An 11,451-nucleotide genomic window follows, 5' to 3' on the forward strand; every position below is an offset into this window, starting at 1 on the left:
GTGCCTTGCTACGGAGGCATGCTGCTCATTCCTTAGCTGCCCTGGGCTTGCTGTTTTCTTTTTTCTGATAATTCACACACACACACACACACACACACACACACACACACACACACACACTCACACACACACTCACACACACTCACACACACACACTCACACACACACTCACACACACACTCACACACACACACACACACACCACTCACACACCCTCTTGTGGGAACAGATCCTCTGGCCACAGGCTGGAGCCACAGAGCCAATTGTGGTCGCATAGACTGTCTCAGACAGGGGAAGTGTTGCGTCAGCTCACAGAGGACAGAACAGAGGCTAGTCCACTGTCTTCAGTGAGTGCTCTGTCAAAAAGGGAGCTACAGAGGCGACTGTGAGGCTCCCGACTCTGAAGAATGTTGCTGGTGCCCAAATCCCAGCTCCTCCCCCGTCCTCAGTTTCCTTATCTATAAAAATTGCAGTAATACTGGTCCTTACCTGAAAGGATTGTGGAGCGAGTCAAGACATGAACTGTTAATGGTGCCTCCTCTAAGGTGGTGTTTGATGAGTAGGTATTGAGTGAATGAGGGTTTTGGAAGTTTTCCAAGGAAGAAATGCAGAGGTTTTTTTTCCTGCATGTAAATGACCAAGTCTAGACAGGAAAAGGCCTGGCTTCGTTCAGAATACTTCTCAGTATAGTACGTTCAAGTTGGGGATGTGGAGGCAGGAACTGGACGGAGGGCGTTGAAAACCCATGAATAAGATGAGCTTCTCCTTCCAGACCCCAGTTAGGTGTCACCTCCCTGGTCCCCTCCCTGCCTCATCCCTTCACACTCTGCTGCTGTTCTCCTCAGCATCCAGCTTGTGAGCTGACGGCTGCCCTCCCCTGGCTGTGTTAGTGGCTGTTCCCGCTTGTCAAACAGGAAGCTTCCTCTGAAGCAGATCTTGGGTTGGGATGGGGCTGGATCAGGTCCTCTTACAGGATCCCACTGGACCAAGGTCTGGAACATCATGGGCATGAGTCCCTAACCCAGTCACTGCGGGTCTCTTAGCTGTGGCCTTGAACCTTCAGACCCGCGTGTGTGTTCTGCAGCTCTTTGCTCTGAACGGCAACAACCCTCCCGGGGGAGGCACAGAGCCTCACAAGGAAGCTTCAGGACTTACAAGGTCCTTCTCCGAGGCTGCACTGTACAAGCAGCAGAGAGTGGCCAGGAAGGAGAAAACTCTTCAGTGGACTTGCCTACAACTTGTGCAGGGAACTCCAGGGACCCAGCTTTTGTGAGAGCAACAGGCACAGGGTTCACCAAACGAGACTTTCGGTGTAACCATTTCTTTGTCCTGTTGTCAGTGTCCTGTCTGTGGTGAAGAGGCATCGTCTGACATCTCCCTCGGGAAAGGCCACACACCACAATTTCCTCCCAACAGAACCAAAGGTGAGTTTGGGAGGAATGGTGGCCTGGTAGATTTGTCTGAGCATGGAGGTCGGCAGGGGCAAGCCTGGTTGGCTCTCTTTTTCCATGGGGGATGGAATGGTGGGCTTCTGTCTGAGTCACTTAGGTTCCTGTTAGTGATTCTAAGACATTCATTAGTTCACCAAGCTAGACCCCATTTGGAATTGTTCTTTGGTCCATGGATGCCTCATCCGGCGTGAATAGGTGTTAGTTCACATCACCACGGTATAGCCGTGCAAGCACACTGCGGGAGCCACACTCATGGAAGAAACTCACAGTCACCCAGCCTTGTCCTGACCTTCTCCCAACCGTCTCTGTAGACTCTCTTCACTGGACTGTGCCGAAAACCTAGACACCTTTGTGGTGCTTTTTTTTTTTTAATTAAGACTTTTTTTTTTATTCATTTTACATACCAATCACTATGGTGATATTTTATTTGTGCTGAAATGTGATTTTATTTGTATGTTAATAAATAAAGTTGCCTGGGGGTCAGAGCTAATAGCAAGCCATTTAGCAGAAGTCTGGCAGTGGTAGCACATGCCTTTAATCTCAATACCAACCATAGAGACCTGGAGGTCTGTATAGACAGGCAGTGACGAGGAGGTCATGTGGTTGGGTTTACAAGCAATGAGAAGGCAGAACAGAAAGTCAATAAAAATACAGACACACAGGAAGTAGGTCTCTTTCGGAGGGGAAGGACAGCAGTGATTGTGAGGCATAAGAAGGCGGTCTTAGCCCTTGGCTGCTGCCTAATCTCTGGGCTTTTAACTCTGCATTTGGCTCTGTGTTTCTTATTTAATAAGACCATTCAGAATTACATCTACAAATCACAGATCTCTCTCTTCCCTCCTCCCGCCCCTCCAACCTTCCCTCCCCAGCCCACCTCCCATACCCTCCTACAAGAAGGCAAGGCCTCCCATGGAGAGTCAGCAGAGGCAGGTCCAAGCCCCTCCCCCTGCCTCAAGGCTGTGTGAGGTATCCCACCATAGGCAGTGGACTCCAAAAAGCCTGCTCATTCACCAGGGATGGATCCTGATTCCACTGCCAGGGGGCCCCTTAAGCAGATCAAGCTACACAACTCTCTCACTTATGCAGAGGGCCTAGTCCAGACTCGTGGAGGCTCCACAGGTGTTGGTCTAAATTTCATGAGTTCCCACCAGTTTGGTTTGGTTGTCTCTATAGATTTCCTCATCATGATCTTAAGCTGGAACAGGGATGGAGTGGGAGAGCAATGAAAGAGATGCCGTGATAGAGGGAGACATCATGGGAATAGGGAGGAACCGGGTGCTGGGGAAGTTCCCAGGAATCCACAGGGATGACCCCAGCTTAGACTACTAGCAATAGAGGAGAGGGTGCCTGAACTGGCCTACCCCAGTAATCAGATTGGTGAATACTCAATTATCACCATAGAACCATAGAGTAACTGATGGAAGCAGATGCAGAGACCCACAGCCAGGCACCAGGCCGAGCTCCAGGAGGCCAGTCAAAGAGAAAAAGGAGGGATTTTTTGTGGTGCTTTTAGTTGTTCTTAAGACGACCTGGTGTAGGAGCTGCCAATGTCCAGTCTTGAACTGGATCCCAGTGGGGCCTGCCGTCTGCACTGTGTCCAGATTCTCTTCTGAGGGGGTGGGCCGGAGGAGACAGCAGGGTACTGGAAGCTGGCACTGTTACATGTTGATTCACACCAGGTATCATAAAACTCAGTCGCTGAAAACAACTAGGGACCACCTCACACAGTTTCCGAGGGGCACACGTCTGGGGTTCCTGGGTGCTGCTGGCCATATCTGCATCGTGGAAATCCTGGAATGAGCTAGAGTCCAATGGATGGCATACCTTATGGCTGGCAGCTAGAGTCCTGGGCTCCTTGACCCTGGGCATGTAATTGTCACCGTTGAGGACGTGCTGTGGGCACCTGCAGGGTTAAAAGGGTTTTTGTGCATTACTTGTCCTTATAGAACTTCAAGGCCCTGCTTCTCTCTCTCTCTCTCTCTCTCTCTCTCTCTCTCTCTCTCTCTCTCTCTCTCTCTCTCTCTCGCTTTGGAGCCTGTCCTGGAACACCCTCTGTAGCCCAGGCTGGCTTCTAACTCACAGAGATCCACCTGCCTCAGCCTCCCGAGTGCTGGGACTGAAGGTGTGTGCCACCATTGCTGGGCTAAGCCACCTTCTTTGGGGGTGTTTTGCTTCAGCAATCCAAGCACAGTAATGCACCATGGGAGAAAAACCATTACTGTACGACACGTTCTTCTGATCAAGGGTGTCCTGACTAGTTTTATGTTAACAGCACAAGCCAGAGTTATCTGAAGGGAGGGAACTTCAATTGAGAAAATGCCTCCATAAGATCTAGCTGTAAAGTATTTTCCTAATTAGTGATTGATGGGGGAGGGCCCAGCCCATGGTGGGTGGTACCATCCCTGGGCTGGTGGTCCTGGGTCCTATAGGAAAGCAGACTGAGCAAGCCATGGGGAGCAAGCCATGGGGAGCAAGTCAGTAAGCAGCACCCCTCCATGACCTTTGCATCAGCTCCTGCCTCCAGGTTCCTGCCCTGTTTGAGTTCCTGTCCTGACTTCCTTAGACAATGAACAGCAATATGGAAGTATAAGCCAACTAGACCCTTTCCTCCCCAACTTGCTTTTTGGTCATGGTGTTTCGTCACAGCAACAGAAACTCTAACTTAGACAAAGGGGCTCTGCCTGTGGCAGCATGGGGCTCTCATGGTAATACAGGAACACGGTTACTGGAGGTGAACCCCACCTCTCTTCTCCCTGCCCTCTTGAACCTTTGCTCCTCCGCTCCCCAAAGTGACTGAAGTTTCCATTTCTCAGCCTCGCCTCTGAGTCAGCCCATACCCGTGCTCTGCCCGTAGACAGGCCCTGGACATACTGTCACCCATGGCTAAGTGATCCACTCAGACTTTGAACTGGTCTGGTATTTCCCAACACGCTGGGCATATCATCCTCTACTCAGGCAGTGCAAATGCAGTCTGGGTTTAAAATGCGGGGCTTTATCTAGTGCCTTATTATCATAAACTGCTGTGAAACTTTGTCAAGACCAAGGTCATCCAGGTGTGGAGTCGGGGGTGAGATTAACCTATAGACGTTCTGGAATAGAGGCGAGCACCCATCTCTGAGGCCTCACTGATTCCAGCTCAGGACAGGAGAACCTGCCCCTCCCCGTGCCCTTAACAAAAGGCTCGTTCTGTTCCCGCGTCCCAGGGCCTGTTTGACTTACCGGGCAGCTGTCTAAGGTAACAACAGGCGTCCCTAGCCGTCATCAAGTCCATCACAGGTGTCTCCACAGGATGAGTGGGTTCTTTGTTTGCACAGTGTCTTTAGCATTTGTTTAGTGCCTCTGGTTTACAGAGTGTTTCTACACATACTCACTTGATTTGTGAGGAGGAGGAGGGGAATGGTTATTTATGTACACTGTGAGGGCTGGGCCTAGGAAAGCCAGCCCTGTTCTGGGAGTTTCTTGCATCTTTGGAGGCTCTAGCCTGGGGAGCATGCCTTCCAGGACACTTCAAGTGTTTTTTGATATGTAATAGTTCATGTATTGTGCACCTATAATTCCCGCACTTGAGAAGCTGAGGTAGACAGATCCCAAGTTCTAGTTCAGTCTGGGACACATAAGAAGATCTTGTCTCAAAACATCAAAAGGAAATAAAATAGGACAAAAAATTTACGCAAACACAACACTGACTAGTTGATTTTTTATTTTGAGACAAGGTCTCAGGTAGCCCAGGCTAGACTTGAATTCATTACGTGGCCTTAACCGGCTTCTGATTCAGGATCCTCCCATTTCTACCTCCAAAGTCCTGGGAGTACAGGCACACACTACCATAGCTGTCTTTTTTTGTTTGGTTGTTTTTGTTTTTTCGAGACAGGGTTTCTCTGTGTAGTTTTGGTGCCTTCCTGAATCTCGCTCTGTAGACCAGGCTGGCCTCGAACTCACAGAGATCTGCCTGGTTCTGCCTCCTGAGTGCTGGGATCAAAGGCGTGTACCACCCCTGCCGGGCCTATCACAGCTGTGTCTTAAATAGCTTTTAGTGATATGAGACCCAAGTCACAACTGGGTTGTAATATAGTCCCTTCTTCTTCTTTTTTTCTAAATGATTTATTTATTTATTATGTATACAGTGTTCTGCCTGCATGACAGAAGAGGGCACCAGATCTCATTACAGATGGTTGTGAGCCACCATGTGGGTGCTGGGAATTGAACTCAGGACCTCTGGAAGAGCAGTCGGTGCTCTTAACCTCTGAGCCATCTCTCCAGCCCCATATAGTCTCTTCCGTTGCACTAACGTCTTCGAGTTTAGAGGTCGAAGGGTTGTCAGTGTCTCTGCAGAGACTGGGGGAGCTGGGCGGGGGAGGGGCTCCTTTGCACAGTTGCCAGAACTTCAGAATTTCAGTGGTCTATTTGCTGTTATTGTAACAGACTACTGCCTGACTATTACTATTGAGTAATTTATGAGGAAACTTATTTCTCACAGTTCTGCAGGCTGGGGAAGCCAGGAGATGTTTCGGGCATCTGGTAAAGGTCTCTGTGCTCCATGGGAATGCCACAGAGGGGCCAGCGAGCATGCTAGAGAGAAAATTGAGCCAAACTCAGTCTTTATCAGGAACCTGCTCCCATGATAACTAACCCAGCCCACAAGACAGCATTAATGATATTAATGTCATACCTTAAAAGACCTGCCCCTTAATATTACAACATTTAGTAGAAATTCAACGGTGTGTGTATGTGTGCATGTGTGTACATACTTGTGTGTGTGTGTGTGTGTGTGTGTGTGTGTGTGTGTGTGTCTGAAAGACACCAAACATCTGGCTTCTGAACAAGGATGCAGTGCAATGGCGTCACAGAGCCCATGGGGTTGTGTCTGCAAGTCCTACTTAGTCTGAGAATCTAGAGATGGGGAAGGAAAGTGGGATGACCATAGCAGCTGCTGAAAATGATAAAGCACACCATTGCATAGATGCTAGAGAGGAAACCAGCCCTGCCCCGCGCTGCCTGCCCAGCCCCGCCTGCCTGCTCACTCTGCCTTCCTTCCTGTCCTTCCCTCATTGAGTGCCCTGCCTGCACCCGTCAACGGTCCTGCCGGTCTGGCCCTCCTGCGGGCCTCATCTGTTTGAGTTTCTTCCCTGTACCCTGTAACAATGCAGACAGGGCTCCCCGGGCTCTCTTCGTGGGCACTGGGAGCATGGCTGCAGTTCGTGTTCCTCTTGAGCCTAAGAAAGTGAGCTCAGCTTAGGAGCAGAAAGCAAGCCCCGATGCTTGTTAAATATGTGAGTGTAGGCTGTCTGCCGCCCTGAACCTCCATGTTCGACCTTGCATCGGCTCAGCAAGGTCTTCATCCAGGCACGTAGCCCCTGGTGCTTACCACAGATCCAGCTGATTGTCGGCAAGGGAAGCCATATGTGAGCAACCTTTCCTGTTTATTTGTTTTCATGGTCGAATGGAGCTCATAGTTGGTTCCTTTTGCAGTCCCCAGTTCCTCATGCAGTCCCCAGAGAGGAGCATTTCCTGGGGGCTCCCTTCCGCTGGAAACGACAGCGGTAACTCGTCTCCCTGGCTCAGCTTTTGCAGGCAGGATGCAGTGCCATCTGCCTTATTTACTTATTTATTTCCAGCCTCATAGCTCAGAGAGAACTGAGCGGATGGAGCCTCCTGAATCCTAACGATGCTCCAAGCAGTCATTCGGCCTGGCACAGACAGAACTACCTCTCCCCACAGCTGGGATGATCCTGTCTGGCTCCCCCCACCCCCAAGGCTAGAAATTAAGGCTGTGGTTTCTGTCTGGTGTCCTGCTAATCAGGTTATTACTCCCAAAGACAAGGGAATGAGTTTCTAGAATTATCGCTTGGAGGAACAACACATTGGAGAATCAACCTCAGCTGCTTCCAGAAAGCTACACGTATTCTAACAGCGAGCAAAATATAAAAACTAACAGAACATCCAGGGTGGGCAGAAGACTTGGCCCGTCTCTGAGACTAGGTGTTTTTGGGGACCTCGGAGGATGAGAAGGACTGTTAACATTTCAGGAGTGTCTTGCACTCTTAGGGGGTGAGTCTGTGGCCTCTAGAGGTCTCTAAGATGTGGGAAACTAAAGATGACTCATCTCAAACCTTTCAAAAAATGTAGTTCAAGCCGCATACAGTTGCCGAGGACTAAACAGGGTCGGGTGGGAGGTGAGGAGGGCAGGACAGGAGGAAGAAAACACTGGGTCATGTGATTCCGAACTTGCTCACTGAGCTCTGACCCTGGAGCAGCAGCCTGAGGCCTTAAAAATCAGGGCTCAGAGGAAATCACTCAGGTGAGAACCTGACAGGGCTTTATGCTATGCCAGGACCAGGCATCTATATATTTTACATTTCCTGGACAGTGTGGTACACAGGTCGGGACAGCATGCGCAACTGTATACGTGGTCCACTGTCCAAAGTTACCCGGTTTGGGGGTGTTGGTGAGTAGGGTCTCTATGTGGCCTGCCTTCCACTTTCCTCTTTGTCACTGCAAGAAACCCATGGGCTAGCCAAGCTCTTGAGTCCAGGAGAACGAAACACCCTCAAGAAAGGACCAGGCGGAGCTGAAGGGCAGAACAAGACCAGCTCCATCGTGCCTTTCATAGCTGACTTCGGAAGGGCGGGAGCGCCGGACTGGGTCCCAACACCCACGTCCTTGCGTTCCTGGTGTGTCGCAGGTCCTCATGGCTGTGTTCACTGGTGTGTAAACCCTCCCCAGCCCTCTCCCGGAGCCCTGCTCAGTCATTTCAACAAAGCCCTGCAGGTGCTGTTCAGGCAGATCTCGTCCTGCTGGCTGCAGCAGAGTCAAGATTACACTGACTAGCAGCTTCAGGCTTTCCCTAGAAGAGACCCTCTGTTCTCAACAGCCATGCTGAAGAGCCCCCATAGGGTTGGCTGTTACGGCCAGGCTACTTCCTCCCAAGCATCCACCATCATGGAGCAGTTGCCATGGTGACTTACAGAACACCTTGGCCCACAGTCATGGCAATGAGAAAAAAAAAAAAAAAAAAACAGGTCTTTGGTAATGGATTTGAGGCTGCTCCATTTCCTGTGGGAAGGGGGGTGGGGGTGGGTTGTCACGATTTCTTCGTCACCCCGCTGTGCATGTCATTGGCAGGCTCTAGGGTACCTAAGAGGTGGACAGTTGGCTGGGAGCAGGGGCTCCTCGATGCTGTGGTTTGCTGTGAGCTGCCACCCTACCGACGTGGGGCTCTTTGGTGCTGCAAACCGCTGTCCTGTAAGGAACCCTTTGCCCATGCTCCTGCGAACAACTCAGGTTTGTAGTTTACTTCCCTGTAGCTGTGATAAAACACTGACCAAAAGCAACCTGGAGGAAGCAAAAGTTTATCTGGCTTCCAGGTTACAGTCCATCATCAAGAGAAGGCAAGGCAGGAACTGGAGACAGGAACTGAAGCAGAGGCCATGGAGGAACACTCCCTGCTGGCCTGCTCCCCATGGCTTGCTCAGTTTGTTTGTTTTTGTTTTTCGAGACAGGGTTTCTCTGTGTAGTTTTGGTGCCTGTCGTGGATCTCACTCTGTAGACCAGGCTGGCCTCGAACTCACAGAGATACGCCTTCCTCTGCCTCCTGAGTTCTGGGACTAAAGGTGTGCACCACCACTGCCCAGCTTCAGGTTGGTTTCTTAAATAGCATCAGGACCACATGCCACAGTGGTAGCTCCACCCACAGTGGGCTGGACATTCCCACATCAATCAGCTATCAAGAAAATGCCCTGCAGGCCAATCTGATGGAGACAATTCCTCAAATGAATTTCCCTCTTCCCAGGTATATCTAGGTTGTTGTAGTAATCAAATACCCTCACTCAGCATTGCCTTGCTAGCTCTCCTCTTCCAGTCTCCACCTAAATAACTCAGTAGCTTTTTTCTCTCCTTTCCCACACCATGGCAGTAGACAGAGTTTTCTCTCTGCCCCGCCTTGTTCCACAGCTACTTCCAAATAATCACTCAGAGGTTTACATTAATTATAAATGCTCAGCTGGTAGCTCGGGCTTGTTACTCACTAGCTCTTACACTTAAATTAACCCATAATTCTTATCTGTGTTTAGCCACATGGGTTGGTACCTTTTCTCAGTGTGACATTCTCATCTTGCTTCTTCTGCATCTGGCTGGAGACTCCTGACTTCACCCTTCCTATTCCCAGCATCCTTAGTTTGATTGCCCCACCTATACTTCCTGCCTGGCTACTGGGCAATCAGAGTTTTATTAAAACAATTCAAGTGACAGATCTTGACAGTGTACAAGAGGATTATTCCACAGCACATGGACTTACAGGTTCATACTCATGCACGTGTGTGTGTGTGTGTGTGTGTGTGTGTGTGTGTGTAGAAGTCCAAGAACAACCTGCAGAAGTTGGATCTCTCCTCGCACCATGTGGATTCTGCGGATCAAACACAGGCTGTCAATCTTAGAACTGAGCACCTTTCTTATGAGCAGGCGCATACATACCGGCTCACACTTGAGAGCACACAAGCTTGGCTTCCTTGTGTTGTAGGTCAGTGTCCTCAGGGTTCTGGTCCCTGAATCTCTGCACCAAGGGCTTCTCTTACCTGACTTGGATCCCACTCTGGGACATATCAATCCCCCGTTGCTCCTTGAGTCTAGGCTTTGCCTGACCTCATGCAGCCTGTGATCTCAGAGGCCCACACATTATTGCTCCCCGGCCTGGCAGCCTCACAGCTTCGCCTCTTTGCTTTCCGACAGCTTCCTCTTTGATCGATGGCCCTGTCAGCAGGAAAGGGTAAGGAGGGGCCTCCCAGTCGAGCGGCCTGGCAGACTGAATCCAGTCTTTATACTTCTCTCCACACCCTTCTCAGCTGGGGCAGTAACATGCACCCAGTGAGGTGGCCAAGGAGATGACAGGAAATAATGTGTATGAGAAGAATTATAGAGTCAGCCAATTGTCATTCTGGACGAGAAAAACTGGACAGCTCATGAGGAATCACTACCAACAGGAGACTGGCCTGTACAAAGCCACATGACCAGCTGTTAGCAGAACTGTAACTAAATGTCCCTTCGCTTTATGTCTTGGCTGGGGTCCTTTTTACAGTTCCCTCCTCTGAACAAAACATAAGAAGTACGTCCTGAGAAAATGACGAGGATCCTGGAGGCCAAAGCGGAGGGAGCCTTTTGTGCCCCTAGATTAAGAGCTCATTGAGAACACAGCGGTGATTCATCCCTTTTAGCTACGGCAGGGGCTCTAGATTCCTGGGAGAGCATGCCAGACCCAGACCTTTTCCTAGTACCGAAGCAAAAGAATCAGTGGAGAGCAGAAGAACATACCTCTAGTCTGTTGGAGATGCAAACACCGATGATCAGATGCACAAATTGAATTATACACCCAGAGATGCAGGCGTGTTGATAAGTACAAACCCACAGAGGATATGTGGCCACAAACATGACATACATTGGGTCATGCCCGGAGGGCCCCAGAACCAGTGGACCCTCACACTCAGGCTGTTGGATGAGGGGCTAGTATTTTCAATGCCTGTGCTCTCATTCATAGGTACCCCAGTGCACACCCACATGACGTCACTCTGGCCTGTGAGTGCGTGTCTGTGTGTGTGTGTGTGTGTGTGTGTGTGTGTGTGTGTGTGTGTGTGTGTATGTGAGTGTGTGTGACAAGAACAGGAGTGAATACTAAATCTTAGCTTAAGCAGGTGCGTGGGTTCACCCTAACACACACACACACACACACACACACACACACACACACACACTTCCCAGATGGGTAGCCAAAGAGCGTGGGGCCCAGCCTCAGGGTTAGCTCAGCAACAGTGGTCCTGCTCAGGGCTGGTGCATGTTGTCATGGAGATGAGAACAGGAGATGCTGTACCGGGAGGCAGGCGCTGCTGTGTGTGGGCAGCTAAGCACCACAGATCCACATATCTCAAGGGATGCTGGGCGTTGGAGGCTCTGAGATGGGAAGTGGGCTCTGGGCAGGGAGAGGGCGTTCTAGAATGACGGGAAGGGGGCCACC

General features: G+C 50.4%; 1 long non-coding RNA gene across 1 annotated transcript; it reads right to left on the bottom strand.

The window, feature by feature from the left end:
- Nucleotides 1-2,340: 2,340 nt before the first annotated feature.
- On the bottom strand, nt 2,341-11,231 carry LOC128115293 (uncharacterized). The gene is made up of 3 exons (XR_008220113.1): nt 10,022-11,231; nt 5,927-6,020; nt 2,341-3,354 (listed from the first exon to the last, which is right to left on the bottom strand). It is a non-coding gene; the product is annotated as an uncharacterized LOC128115293 (long non-coding RNA).
- Nucleotides 11,232-11,451: the final 220 nt, after the last annotated feature.

This window comes from Peromyscus californicus, unplaced genomic scaffold (genome assembly GCF_007827085.1).
Source record: "Peromyscus californicus insignis strain IS unplaced genomic scaffold, ASM782708v3 Scaffold_1__1_contigs__length_55948999, whole genome shotgun sequence".
NCBI classification, from domain to species: Eukaryota; Metazoa; Chordata; class Mammalia; order Rodentia; family Cricetidae; genus Peromyscus; species Peromyscus californicus.